Here is a 12707-nt window from a genome sequence, read left to right as displayed (position 1 = left end):
ATTACAGAAAAATGCTGTTTTATTTGAAGTCCTATTATTTATTTATTTTTTTAATATTTATTTTTTAGTTGAACAAAGTACCTTTATTTTATTTATTTATTTTCATGTGGTGCTGAGGATTGAACCCAGGGCCTTGTGTGTGCTAGGCAGGCACTCTACCGCTGAGCCAGAACCCCAGCCCCCTATTATTTATTTTTATCTGAACTTAATCTTCCATTAAAGTGATATTCAACTCAAAATGATTAGGTCATTTCTCTGAGTTCCTCTTTTCTTTCCTAAAAAAAAAGAGAAAATCTGGACTAGGTTATTTTTTAGATTCTTTATACCAAAAGTAACAGGGCAAAAGGTAACTCTAAAAATACTTGGAGCTGGGGTTGTAGCTCAGAAGAAGTGCCCTCACCTAGCATGTGTGAGGCACTGAGTTTGATGCTCAGCTCCACTAAATAAATGAATGAATGAATAAATAAATAAATAAATAAATAAATAAATATGATGTGTTCAACTACAACTAAAAAAAAATAACGTTAAAAAACCAAACAAACAGGATAACATCAGAGTGCGCCTCTTCTGAAGCCTCTGCCATAGCCATGAACAGCATTGGGCTTGCACTGATATGAAGCATGAGTACAACCAGTGCTTCAATCGCTGGTTTTCCAAAAAATTTCCTCAAGGAAGATGGCTCCCAGGGACAGGTTCAGGGACCTCTTCAAGCGCTACCAGCAGTGTGTCCAGAAAGCAATAAAAGAGAATGAGATTCCTATTGAAGGACTGGAATTCATGGGCCATGGCAAAGAAAAACCTGAAAACTCTTCTTGGTATTAACTGTCACCTTTTAAATGGATTCCTATATCAGTAAATTGAGGACTCTGGATTTTGTCAGCTAAGGCTGTGAAGATAGCTGTAGGATTCAATGAATATAGGAGAGAGTTCTTTTATTTATTGTCTATTGATGTTTTTCTCTCACTTGTAAAAGATGATGAATCACCACTCTGCTTTTAGATGATTTCTCACTTTATCTGGCATCTTCCAGAACCTCAGTGAACTAAAACTGAACAGTTTCTTGGGATTATGGTTGCAATACATGTTCTGAAATCACTTTAAATATATCTTGTATATAAATTATTGATAAACTAGTCAAGATGATCAGGGCTGCCTGACTTCTTGATTTTGCTGCACAGGATATTAGGTACATTGTACTGGGGTTGTTGTTCATGAAAACAATTGGTTAGGACTTCTTTCTTCTCTCAGGGTGCTAATGCTTTTAAAAGGAAACCAAGCACAACAGTTTCCTTTAGTTTATTTTTATATAATAACTAACAATTGATAAAGATTGCTGGTGGCCTGGGTAAGCAAAGAGGAAGTCATTCTTAAATAGACAGTTCCCTGCCTTGATTAGAGGTGTCCAATTAAGACAAGAAAACTTCAAGAATGTTAAAATGAACACCATTTCAGAACTCACAGCATAGTTCTGGAATTACATTACTTGGAGTTGCTATGGCAAAAGAACCCAAACTACAAAAATTTGTTATTACCAGTTATCAACCCAAGTTAATGAATTAAGTCAACCTGCACATCATAAAAATATCCAAATGCTGCATCTGGTTAAATGGAGGGGAAATGTGCTTTCTTCATTTGCCTTATTTGCCCATCCTGCCCTTTAATATCTGTAATCTTGATGATTTAAAAAATTATAACATTTAGTTTTTATCAAAAAACAAACAAAAAAACCTCACTGATCTTTACTCATACAATAACATTTTATGTTTACTTCTTGTTTATAAACTACACCATAAAGGGGCTGGAGTTGTGGCTTAGAGGAATAGCACTCACATAACATGTGTGAGGAACTGGGTTTGACTCTCAGCACTACATATAAATAAAGGTCCATTTTTTGCTTTTGTGTCCTAGAATGATGCTTTCCAAATTTGTGGCAATTGGCCATGTAATCCACCAAAATGACAAACTCTGTTCTTTTGTTATACGAGCTATATGCCAAAATATCACATGCTTGAGATTACAGTATTAGACAGGATGGACACAGGATATTTCCATAATAGCACAAACTATTGTATGGTGATGTTCTATAAGTCATCAGGTGCAAAGATTATTGACATTATGACTTATTTAGAGTTCAAATCTAGTACCTTGCCACAAATACATGGTGGTAACCATTTTGATATAAATTTTTGCCAAAAATAATTAATTAATAAATAAAATAGAGTGGTGTGCATACAGCCTTCAGGTGCTACTTTTATGAATTCTGTGATAGAGCATCTACCAGGTTGTACCTGAACTCTTTCAATCACAAGATTCCAAGCACCTCCATGGGAGGCCCCCTCCCATTCTGGTAAATGCCAGTGACCCCTAAGATGTCCTTTTTCAGAATACCTCTTACCTTATAAGCTAATGAGGAAACTGGCCTGGCAGATAAACTGCCACTCCAGATAAGTCTTTGGAATGGGCTTTCATAGCCATTCTATGAGTCTGAACCTGCTGGCATTGAAATCATACTTAGAGAACCTCTGCTCAAGCAGACTCCAATATTTAGGAGATTGGGTTGTTTTTAGAACAGGTTGTAGAAGAACATGACTCAAGCCAACTCTTTTACAAGCAAGGGATACTGTTGAAATGAGACACATACCACCACCACCGCCAACAATAATATAAAGCCCTAGAATTGATTATTGCATAAATAATGGGGAAACAGTATTCAGGTCATTTTTAACTATTAACATCACGTTTTTAAAATTTTTCTTACCTAAGCCATTATGAATCTCTGTCTCTGTCTCTCTCTCTCTCTCTCTCTCTCTCTCTCTCTCTCTCTCTCTCTCTCTCTCACACACACACACACACACACACACACATTTATAAGGCATGTATAAATATAAACATTTTTTTTTGAGAAACATTTCTGTCATTTGAAAATAGTGTGCTGCAATGAAACTTTGTACTCACCATAGAATTTCTCATGAATTTTGAACTGTAGAGGACATTTCAATTACTTTCATGTCTTGTAGAAATTATTCTTCCTGGTTTGTTAGCCTCATTTAATTTCTACCATGAGGAGACATTCAAAAATTTTCTTACTTTATACTTTTATTTCAATAACACTCATTGTCAAACATTTTGTGTAACTTATATATTGAACATATTTACTGTATCTCAGATAAATTTAAGTTTTCAGACAACAGAAATCTTTTGTCCATTTTGTTCTCTGCTGAATCTAAAGCACATAAAGAAGTACATGGAAAAAGAAATATTTGTTGTTTCAATGAATTAATGAAACAGAAACAATATGTGAAAGACCCCTAGGAGCCAGAATGGAGTTGGGTGTCTCATAGAATTCCAAGTGTCATAAAGTGTTTTTGTGTGAAAGTGACTCCTTCTCTAAATCAAACTATCATTTTTACTACATGTAATAAAATTTTTCTTTCATTTTCTAATTTGTAACTACTGGTATTTTGGAGTCTGTTAGTTTCTCTTTGCAAAGAACAGTCTCACCCCTCTCTCATGAGAAGTTTTGAAGCAAGCCTAATTTCATAAACAAAGTTGAGTGGCTCATATTATCTTTGGAGTAATGTTTTAAGAGCACAAATCTAATCATATTACTATCCTGCTTAAACTACTCTTTGGTTCCAGTGTTTACAAGGTTCACTGGTCCACTGTCTTCCAAGGGACTCATGGGGCTGCAAATTATAACATATCTTCATTGGAAAGTCAATTGTGTAATGACCCTTGCACTCAAGATTTGTGTCTGGAATGGGTAACTTCTGAAACTCATCTTTACATCTATGGTAAGGGATTATAATAGATATGATTTTATATGACCTACAGGAGAACAAAATAAGAAAATAGTTTTGAATAGCTATTCATGCTGGGTTTAATCAGATTCTATTTTTTTAAAAAAAAATTCTATTTTCATATACTTTGTATATTGTAGCTAATATATATTAAATTTCTTCATATTGGATATTGGATGCAATGATGTCAGTGGTTTCTTTTTTTTTAATGGGTATCATATAGGTTTCTTTTTTTTGTTGGTTGTTCAAAACATTACAAATTCTTGACATATCATATTTCATACATTAGATTCAAGTGGGTTATGAAGTCCCATTTTTACCCCAAATACAGATTGCAGAATCACATCAGTTACACATCCACATTTTTACATAATGCCATATTAGTAACTGTTGTATTCTGCTACCTTTCCTATCCTCTACCCCCTCTCCCCTCCCCTCCCATCTTCTCTCTCTACCCAATCTACTGTAATTCATTTCTCTCCTTGTTTATTTTCCCATTCCCCTCACAACCGCTTGTATGTAATTTTGTATAACAATGAGGGTCTCCTTACATTTCCATGCAATTTCCCTATTCTCTCCCTTTCCCTCCCACCTCATGTCTCTGTTTAATGTTAATCTTTTCCTCCTGCTCTTCCTCCCTGCTCTGTTCTGAGTCGCTCTCATTATATCAAAGAAGACATTTGGCATTTGTTTTTTAGAGATTGGCTAGCTTCACTTAGCATAATTTGCTCTAGTGCCATCCATTTCCCTGCAAATTCCATGATTTTGTCATTTTTTAGTGCTGCATAACACTTCATGGTGTATAAATGCCACATTTTTTTTATCCATTCATCTATTGAAGGGCATCTGGGTTGGTTCCACAGTCTAGCTATTGTGAATTGTGCTGCTATGAACATCGATGTGGCAGTATCCCTGTAGTACGCTCTTTTAAGGTCTTCAGGGAATAGTCCGAGAAGGGCAATAGCTGCCTCAAACGGTGGTTCCATTCCCAGCTTTCCCAGGAATCTCCATACTGCTTTCCAAATTGGCCGCACCAATTTGCAGTCCCACCAGCAATGTACAAGTGTACCCTTTTCACCACATCCTTGCCAGCACTTGTTGTTGTTTGACTTCATAATGGTTGCCAATCTTACTGGAGTGAGATGGTATCTTAGGGTTTTGATTTGCATTTCTCTGACTGCTAGAGATGGTGAGCATTTTTTCATGTACTTGTTGACTGATTGTATGTCCTCCTCTGAGAAGTGCTGTTCAGGTTCATGGCTCATTTGTTGATTGGGTTATTTGTTATCTTATTGTCTAATTTTTTCAGTTCTTTGTATACTCTGGATATTAGGGCTCTATCTGAAGTGTGAGGAGTAAAAATTTGTTCCCATGATGTAGGCTCCCTATTTACCTCTATTATTGTTTCTCTTGCTGAGAAAATACTTTTTAGTTTGAGTAAGTCCCATTTGTTGGTTCTTGTTATTAACTCTGGTACTATGGGTGTCCTATTAAGAAATTTGGAGCCCGACCCCACAATATGTAGATCGGAGCCAACTTTTTCATCTATCAGCAGAGTCTCTGATTTGATATCAAGCTCCTTGATCCATTTTGAATTAACTTTTGTGCATGGCGAGAGGAGGGGATTCAGTTTCATTTTGTTGCATATGGATTTCCAGTTTTCCCAACACCATTTGTTGAAGATGCTATCCTTCCTCCATTGCATGCTTTTAGCCCCTTTATCAAATATAAAATAGTTGTAGCTTTGTGGATTAGTCTCTGTGTCCTCTTTCTGTACCATTGGTCCATCCGCCTGTTTTGGTACTAGTACCATGCTGTTTTTGTTACTATTACTCTGTAATATATTTTGAAAACTGGTTATCGCTATAACGCCTGATTCACACTTCCTGCTTAGGGTTGCTTTTGCTCTTCTGGGTCTTTTATTTTTCCATATGAATTTCATGATTGCTTTATCTATTTCTACAAGAAATTCCGTTGGGATTTTGATTGGCATTACATTAAACCTATAGAGAACTTTTGGAAATATTGCCATTTTGATGATGTTAGTTCTGCCTATCCATGAACAGGGTATATTTTTCCACCTTCTATGATCTTCTATTTCTCTCTTTAGGGTTCTGTAGTTTTCATTGTGTAAATCTTTCACCTCTTTTGTTAGGTTGATTCCCAAGTATTTTATTTTTTTTTGAGGATATTGTGAATGGAATGTTTTTCCTCATTTCCGTTTCAGAAGTATAGGATCATATCATCCGCAAATAGTGATAATTTAAGTTCTTCTTTTCCTATTTTTATGCCTTTGATTTCTTTCATCTGTCTAATTGCTCTGGCCAGTGTTTCGAGAACTGTGTTGAACAGAAGTGGTGATAGAGGGCATCCCTGTCTTGTTCCAGATTTTAGAGGGAATGCCGTCAATTTTTCTCCCTTCAGAATGATGCTAGCCTGAGGCTTAGCATAGATAGCTTTTACAATGTCGAGGTAAGTTCCTGTTATCCCTAGTTTTTCTAATGTTTTGAACATAAAGGGATGCTGTACTTTGTTGAATGTTTTTTTAGCGTCTATCGAGATGATCATATGGTTCTTATCTTTAAGTCTCTTGATGTGGTGAGTAACATTTATTGATTTCCGTATATTGAACCATCCTTGCATCCCAGGGATGAATCCTACTTGATCATGGTGCACAATTTTTTTGATGTGTTTTTGTATCTGATTCGACAGAATTTTATTGAGGATTTTTGCATCTAGGTTCATTAGAGATATTGGTCTGTAGTTTTCTTTCTTTGAGGTGTCTTTTTCTGGTTTCAGAATCAGGGTGATATTGGCCTCATAGAATGAATTTGGAAGAGCTCCCTCTTTTTCTATTTCCTGAAATAACTTGAAAAGTATTGGTATTAATTCTTCTTTAAAGGTTTTGTAAAACTCTGCTGTATACCCATCTGGTCCTGGGCTTTTCTTGGTTGGTAGTCTTTTGATTGCTTCTTCTATTTCATCCATTGATATTGGTCTGTTCAAATTGTGTGTATCCTCCTGATTCAATCTGGTCAAATCATATGACTTAAGAAATTTATGGATGTCTTCACTATCTTCTATTTTATTGGAATATAGGTTTTCAAAATAATTTATAATTAACTTCTGTATTTCTGTAGCATTTGTTGTGATATTGCCTTTTTCATCCTGTATGTTAGTAATTTGAGTTCTCTCTATTCTTCTCTTCATTAGCAAGGCTAAGAGTCTGTCGATCTTATTTATTTTTTCAAAGAACCAACTTTTAGTTTTGTTAATTTTTTCAATAGTTTCTTTGTTTCAATTTCGTTGATTTCTGCTATGATTTTAATTACTTCTTGCCTTCTGCTATGTTTGCTGTTGATTTGCTCTTCCTTTTCTAGGGATTTGAGATGAAGTGTGATCTCATTTATTTATTTATTTATTTATTTATTTATTTCTGTTTATGAGGAATGACCTCCAGGCGATGGATTACTCTCTTAAAACTGCTTTCATTGTGTCCCATAGATTCCGATATGTTGTGTCTGTATTTTCATTTATCTCTAAGAATTTTTTGATTTCCTACTTTATGTCTTCTGTAACCCATTGATCATTCAGTAACATATTGTTCATTTTCCACGTGATGTAGGATTTTTCCTTCCTTCTTTTATCATTGATTTCCAGTTTCATTCCATTATGATCAGATAAAATGCATGGTATTATCTCCACCCCTTTATATTTACTGAGGGTTGCCCTATGGCATAATATATGGTCTATTTTTGAGAAGGATCCATGTGCTGCTGAGTAAAAAGTATATCCACTTGATGGTGGTTGATATATTCTATATATGTCAATTAAGTCAATAAGATTGTGATATTGAATTCTATAGTTTCTTTATTCATCTTTTGTTTGGAGGATCTGTCCAATGGTGAGAGAGGTGTGTTGAAGTCACCCATAATTATTGTGTTGTGGTCTATTTGATTCTTGAACTTGAGGAGAATTTGTTTATGAACATCGCAGCACCATTATTTGGAGCATAAATACTGATAATTGTTATGTCTTGTTGGTGAATTGTTCCTTTTAACAGTATATAATGTCCTTCCTTATCCCTTTTGATTAACTTAGTCTTGAAGTTGATTTTATTTGATATGAGGATGGCCACCCTTGCTTGCTTACGAGGACCATGTGCGTGGTATATTTTTTCCCAACCTTTCACTTTCAGCCTGTGTATGTCTTTTCCAATCAGATGTGTCTCCTGGAGGCAGCATATTGTTGGATTTGTTTTTTTAATCCATGTTACCAGCATATGTCACTTTATTGGAGAGTGTAAACAATTAATGTTTAGAGTTACTATTGATATATGGTTTGTACTTCCAGCCATGTTTGATTATTTATCTTCTTTTTTTTTTAATTTAATTTGTTTCTCCATGATTAGCTTTCCCCCCTCCCTCTATCTTTACAAAGGCACTTCCCACTGATGGTTTTGGTTATTGTTTTTCATTTCTTCCTCATGTAGTGTTTTGCTCAAGATGCTTTGCAATGCTGGTTTTCTGGCTGCAAATTCTTTTAGCTTTTGTTTATCATGAAAGATTTTTATTTCATTGTCGTACCTGAAGCTTAATTTTGCTGGATACAGAATTCTTGGTTGGCATCCATTGTCTTTCAGTGTTTGAAATACATTGTTCCAGGATCTTCTCGCTTTCAGCATCTGTGATGAAAAATCCGTTGTTAACCTTATTGGTTTACCCCTGAATGTAATCTGCCTCCTTTCTCTTGTAGCTTTGAATATTTTCTCTTTCTTCAATATATTGGATATCTTCATAACAATGTGTCTTGGCGTTGGTCTACTGTGATTTTGTTGCTCTGTGTCCTGTATGCATCTACAATTTGTATATCCGTTTCCTTTTTTATTTCTGGAAAGTTTTCTGTAATTATTTCATTCACCAGGTTACTCATTCCCTTGGTTTGAATCTCTGTACCTTCCTCTATCCCGATAACTCGTAGGTTTGGTTTTTTTATGTTATCCCATATCTCCTGGATGTTTTTCTCGTGATTTTTTACCAGCCTTTCTGAGTTGGCTAGGCTCTTTTCAAGATGATATATTTTGTCTTCATTATCTGACGTTCTGGCTTCTACTTGCTCCACTCTGTTAGTGATACTCTCAATTGAATTTTTAATTTGGTTTATCATTTCCTTCATTTCTATAATTATTGTTTGATTTTTTTTATAATCTCTATCTCCTGATAAAGATGCTTAACTTCTTCTTTTACCTGTTTATGTAATTCATTTTCAATGTGTTCTTTCACTGTTTGGATTTACTGTCTCGTATCCTGTTGAGAGCCACAGCCGAAGGGGCCCCAGAAAACTTCCAGCTGCCAGCAAACTTCCAGCTGCCGGCTGATGATTGGCTCACAGCGGCCCCAGGAACATCTAGCTGATTCTCTCCTTGGCCCCAGCAACATCTAGCTGATTGGCTCCTCTGCAGTGATGCTCATTGGGCTGTTTCCCTGCACTTTCAGACCACGGAGCTGCTCATTGGGGGACTTTTTTGGCTCCGCCCACGTGACCCAGCCAATCGGCCTCAAGAGCAGGAGGATTGTGGGAGGTGGAGAGAAGCTTGTGAGGGAGAGAGAGGCTTGTGGAAAGCCGGTGGTGGCAGTTGGGCTCTGAGGGTTTTTCCTGAGGAGCTGTGTGGTTTGGTGTGTGGTTCTAAAAATAAAGTTAGTTTCTTTTGACAAGTGGCTCCTGATTGTGCCCAGCCAGACTGCGGCATTTGGTGGCTCACACAGTGAGCGACTGAGGGTAAGTGAAACTGCTCGCCCCTGAGGGCAGGGCGAGAGGATGGGTAGCCATTTTAAGATTCCTCTTTTATTTTGCTTCACTTTTGTTTTAAGTTGCCTGTCCCTGGAGATGAGTGAGACGGAAGAAAAACCGCTCACATCTGAGGAAAAACTATTTACGTCTGAGGAACAGATAGGGAGAAAGGACGGATGCACATGTCAGGAGGATAGAAAGGCTATAATGACTTTTTGTTGTTCCCTTTTTATTTCATTCTGTCTCAGTTTTGTTTGGCGTCATCTTGTTGGGTTGTATTATAGTAGAAATACGGGATCAGAAATTAGCAAAAAACAAACTGAAAGAGTGTTAAGTAAATTGTTAGAGGAAGGAGGCATCTCAGTAAAATCAAGAACAGTCAGGGCATACGTTGAAAAATGTAGCCCATGGCTTTTTAAGGAGGAGTTGTTAAATATATCACAATGGAACCATCATGGTGAAGATTTAAAAAGAATAGAAAAGAAAAGCCCAGGGACTCTGCCAGTTGGCACATTGCCATTGTGGACGTTCATATCTTGTTTGCTTAGTCCAAAGCCTTTAGTTCAGACAATGGTAGAGGAAGGAGAAGACATAATGATTCAAGTAAAAGAGAAAGTCTCTCAAGTTAGTCAGACAGAGGAAAGGATTCAAGTAAAAGAGAAGGCCTCTCAAGCTAGTCAGACAAAGAAAGAAAGTGTAAAACAGAAAAAGCCATCAGGGGGAAAGTTACAACAGGAGACTGCTACTAACACCTTTCTATCACCAGAGGGTGTAACTATCCAACCAACAGCACCACCTCTACAGGAGACTGCTACTAACACCTTTCTATCACCAGAGGGTGTAAGTGTCCAACCAACAGCACCACCTCCATATGCTGGGAGGCCCCCAACCCCCGCAGTTGATAGTTGGGATCCTGAGACAAGATCTCAAATATTAACATGCCCTGTATTTGAGGCAGGAGGGCAGCAATTTTACCATGTTTTAAATTTCAAAACAGTGAAGCAGCTAAAAGAGGCTGTAACAACCTATGGTCCTCAAGCACCCTTCACTGTAAGCATGGTCGAATCCATTAACAACTTGAACATGATGCCAGCAGATTGGGCTAATATGTGTAAAGCTGTGCTAAATGGAGGACAATACCTGTTATGGAAGGTTGCCAATGAGGAATTTTGCAAGGAGACGGCTAGGCGAAATGCAGCAGCTGGTTATCCTCAGAGAAATCTAGATATGTTGTTAGGAAAGGGACCTTATGAGGATCAGCAGCAACAAATTGCATATGATCCTGGTGTATACGCACAAATTGCTGCAGATGCAATTAAGGCATGGAAGACTTTACAAGGACATGGAGGTTTACAAGGTCAATTATCTAAGGTAATACAAGGAGCTAATGAACCTTATGCTGAATTTGTAGATAGGCTTATTCAAACAGCTACCAGAGTTTTTGGGAATACAGAACAAGCAATGCCATTACTAAAACACCTGGCTTATGAGCAAGCGAATCGTTGGTGCAGAGATATCATTAGACCATGGAAACATGAAGATTTAAACACATATATTAAATTATGTAGAGACATTAATGAACAAGAGCAAGTCGTGGCAGCTGCAGTAAAACAGGCTTTAGATGCCAGAGACATTAATGAACAAGGGCAAATTGTGGCAGCTGCAGTAAAACAGGCTTTAGATGCCAGGCCAGGAACATGCTACAATTGTGAACAAACAGGACATTTTAAAAGGAATTGCCCCATTGGAGGAGGGTTTAACAAAACTAGGTATCAAAGGAGTAGAATACCAGGTATTTGCCCACAATGCCGTAGAGGGAGACATTGGGCTAATGAATGCCGTTCTCAAACCACCATAGAGGGTACTCCATTATCAAAAAACGAACAAGTAACTGGTGTTTATCCACGATATCGTGGAGAAAGGCATCGGGCTCCATTGCCAAAAAATGGACAGGGGGGCCCAATGCTCCGGGGCCCAAAACCACAAATATACGGAGCACTGGAGGAACCCAGCAACCCCATCAGTGTAGTGCCCAGGACACATTGTCCATCAGATCCCTCATCAGACAAACCAGAGGGAGCGCAGGGTTGGACATCTGTGCCTCTGCCAGAGCAGTACTAACTAAAGAGATGGGAGTTCAAATCATTCCCACAGGGGTGAAAGGACCTCTTCCCAAAGGAACAGTAGGCTTATTATTGGGACACAGCTCTTCTACTCTAAAAGGACTTATGATAAGTCCTGGGGTAATTGATCCCGATTATGAAGGTGAAATAAAAATTATAGTCACTTCTCCAAAGGGTATATCAGTAATTTCACCAGGAGATAGAATAGCACAGTTACTAATAATACCCAGCCTACATGACAAATTTTCCAGTCGTACTGTAGAAAGAGGTTCCAAGGGATTAGGCTCCACAGGTGTAGATTGGGCTATGCTTTCTTTAAATTTAGATTCTCGCCCCATGCTAAAACTAAATATTCAAGGACATGAATTTAATGGGCTACTGGATACAGGTGCAGACCTTAGCATCATCTCTCATCAAGAATGGCCAAAACATTGGCCATTACAACAAGCCACTCAAACGCATCGAGGCCTAGGAGTGGCAACTAATCCCCATAGAAGTGCAATGGTAGTAGATTGGAAGGATCCTGAAGGATGTGAAGGAACTCTACAGCCATATGTATTGGATCATCTTCCCGTAAATTTATGGGGATGAGATGTCCTAGATCAATTAGGTTTGACATTAACAAATAACATCAATCCTAATGCCCCCACTACTAGGGCTAGACAAGGTTTTAGGAAAGGAAAAAGATTAGAAGAACAAGAGCAAGGTATAGCAGCACCAATACAAATAGATCAAGGAACAGACAGACATGGGTTGGATTTTCAGAAAGGGCCACTGAGACAATAAAAATTACTTGGAAATCAGAAAGACCAGTATGGGTTCCTCAGTGGCCCCTGACTAAAGAAAAGATACAAGCAGCCCATGACCTGGTCAAACAACAATTAGCGGAAGGACATATACAACCTTCTGTATCTCCCCATAATACTCCAATTTTTGTCATCAAAAAGAAATCTGGTAAATGGAGATTATTGCAAGATTTAAGAGCCATTAATAA

The sequence above is a fragment of the Marmota flaviventris genome, chromosome 12, assembly GCF_047511675.1.
Source record: "Marmota flaviventris isolate mMarFla1 chromosome 12, mMarFla1.hap1, whole genome shotgun sequence".
Classification (NCBI taxonomy): domain Eukaryota; kingdom Metazoa; phylum Chordata; class Mammalia; order Rodentia; family Sciuridae; genus Marmota; species Marmota flaviventris.
The sequence above is the reverse complement of the archived record's forward strand: the minus strand, read 5'-3'. Positions refer to the sequence as shown.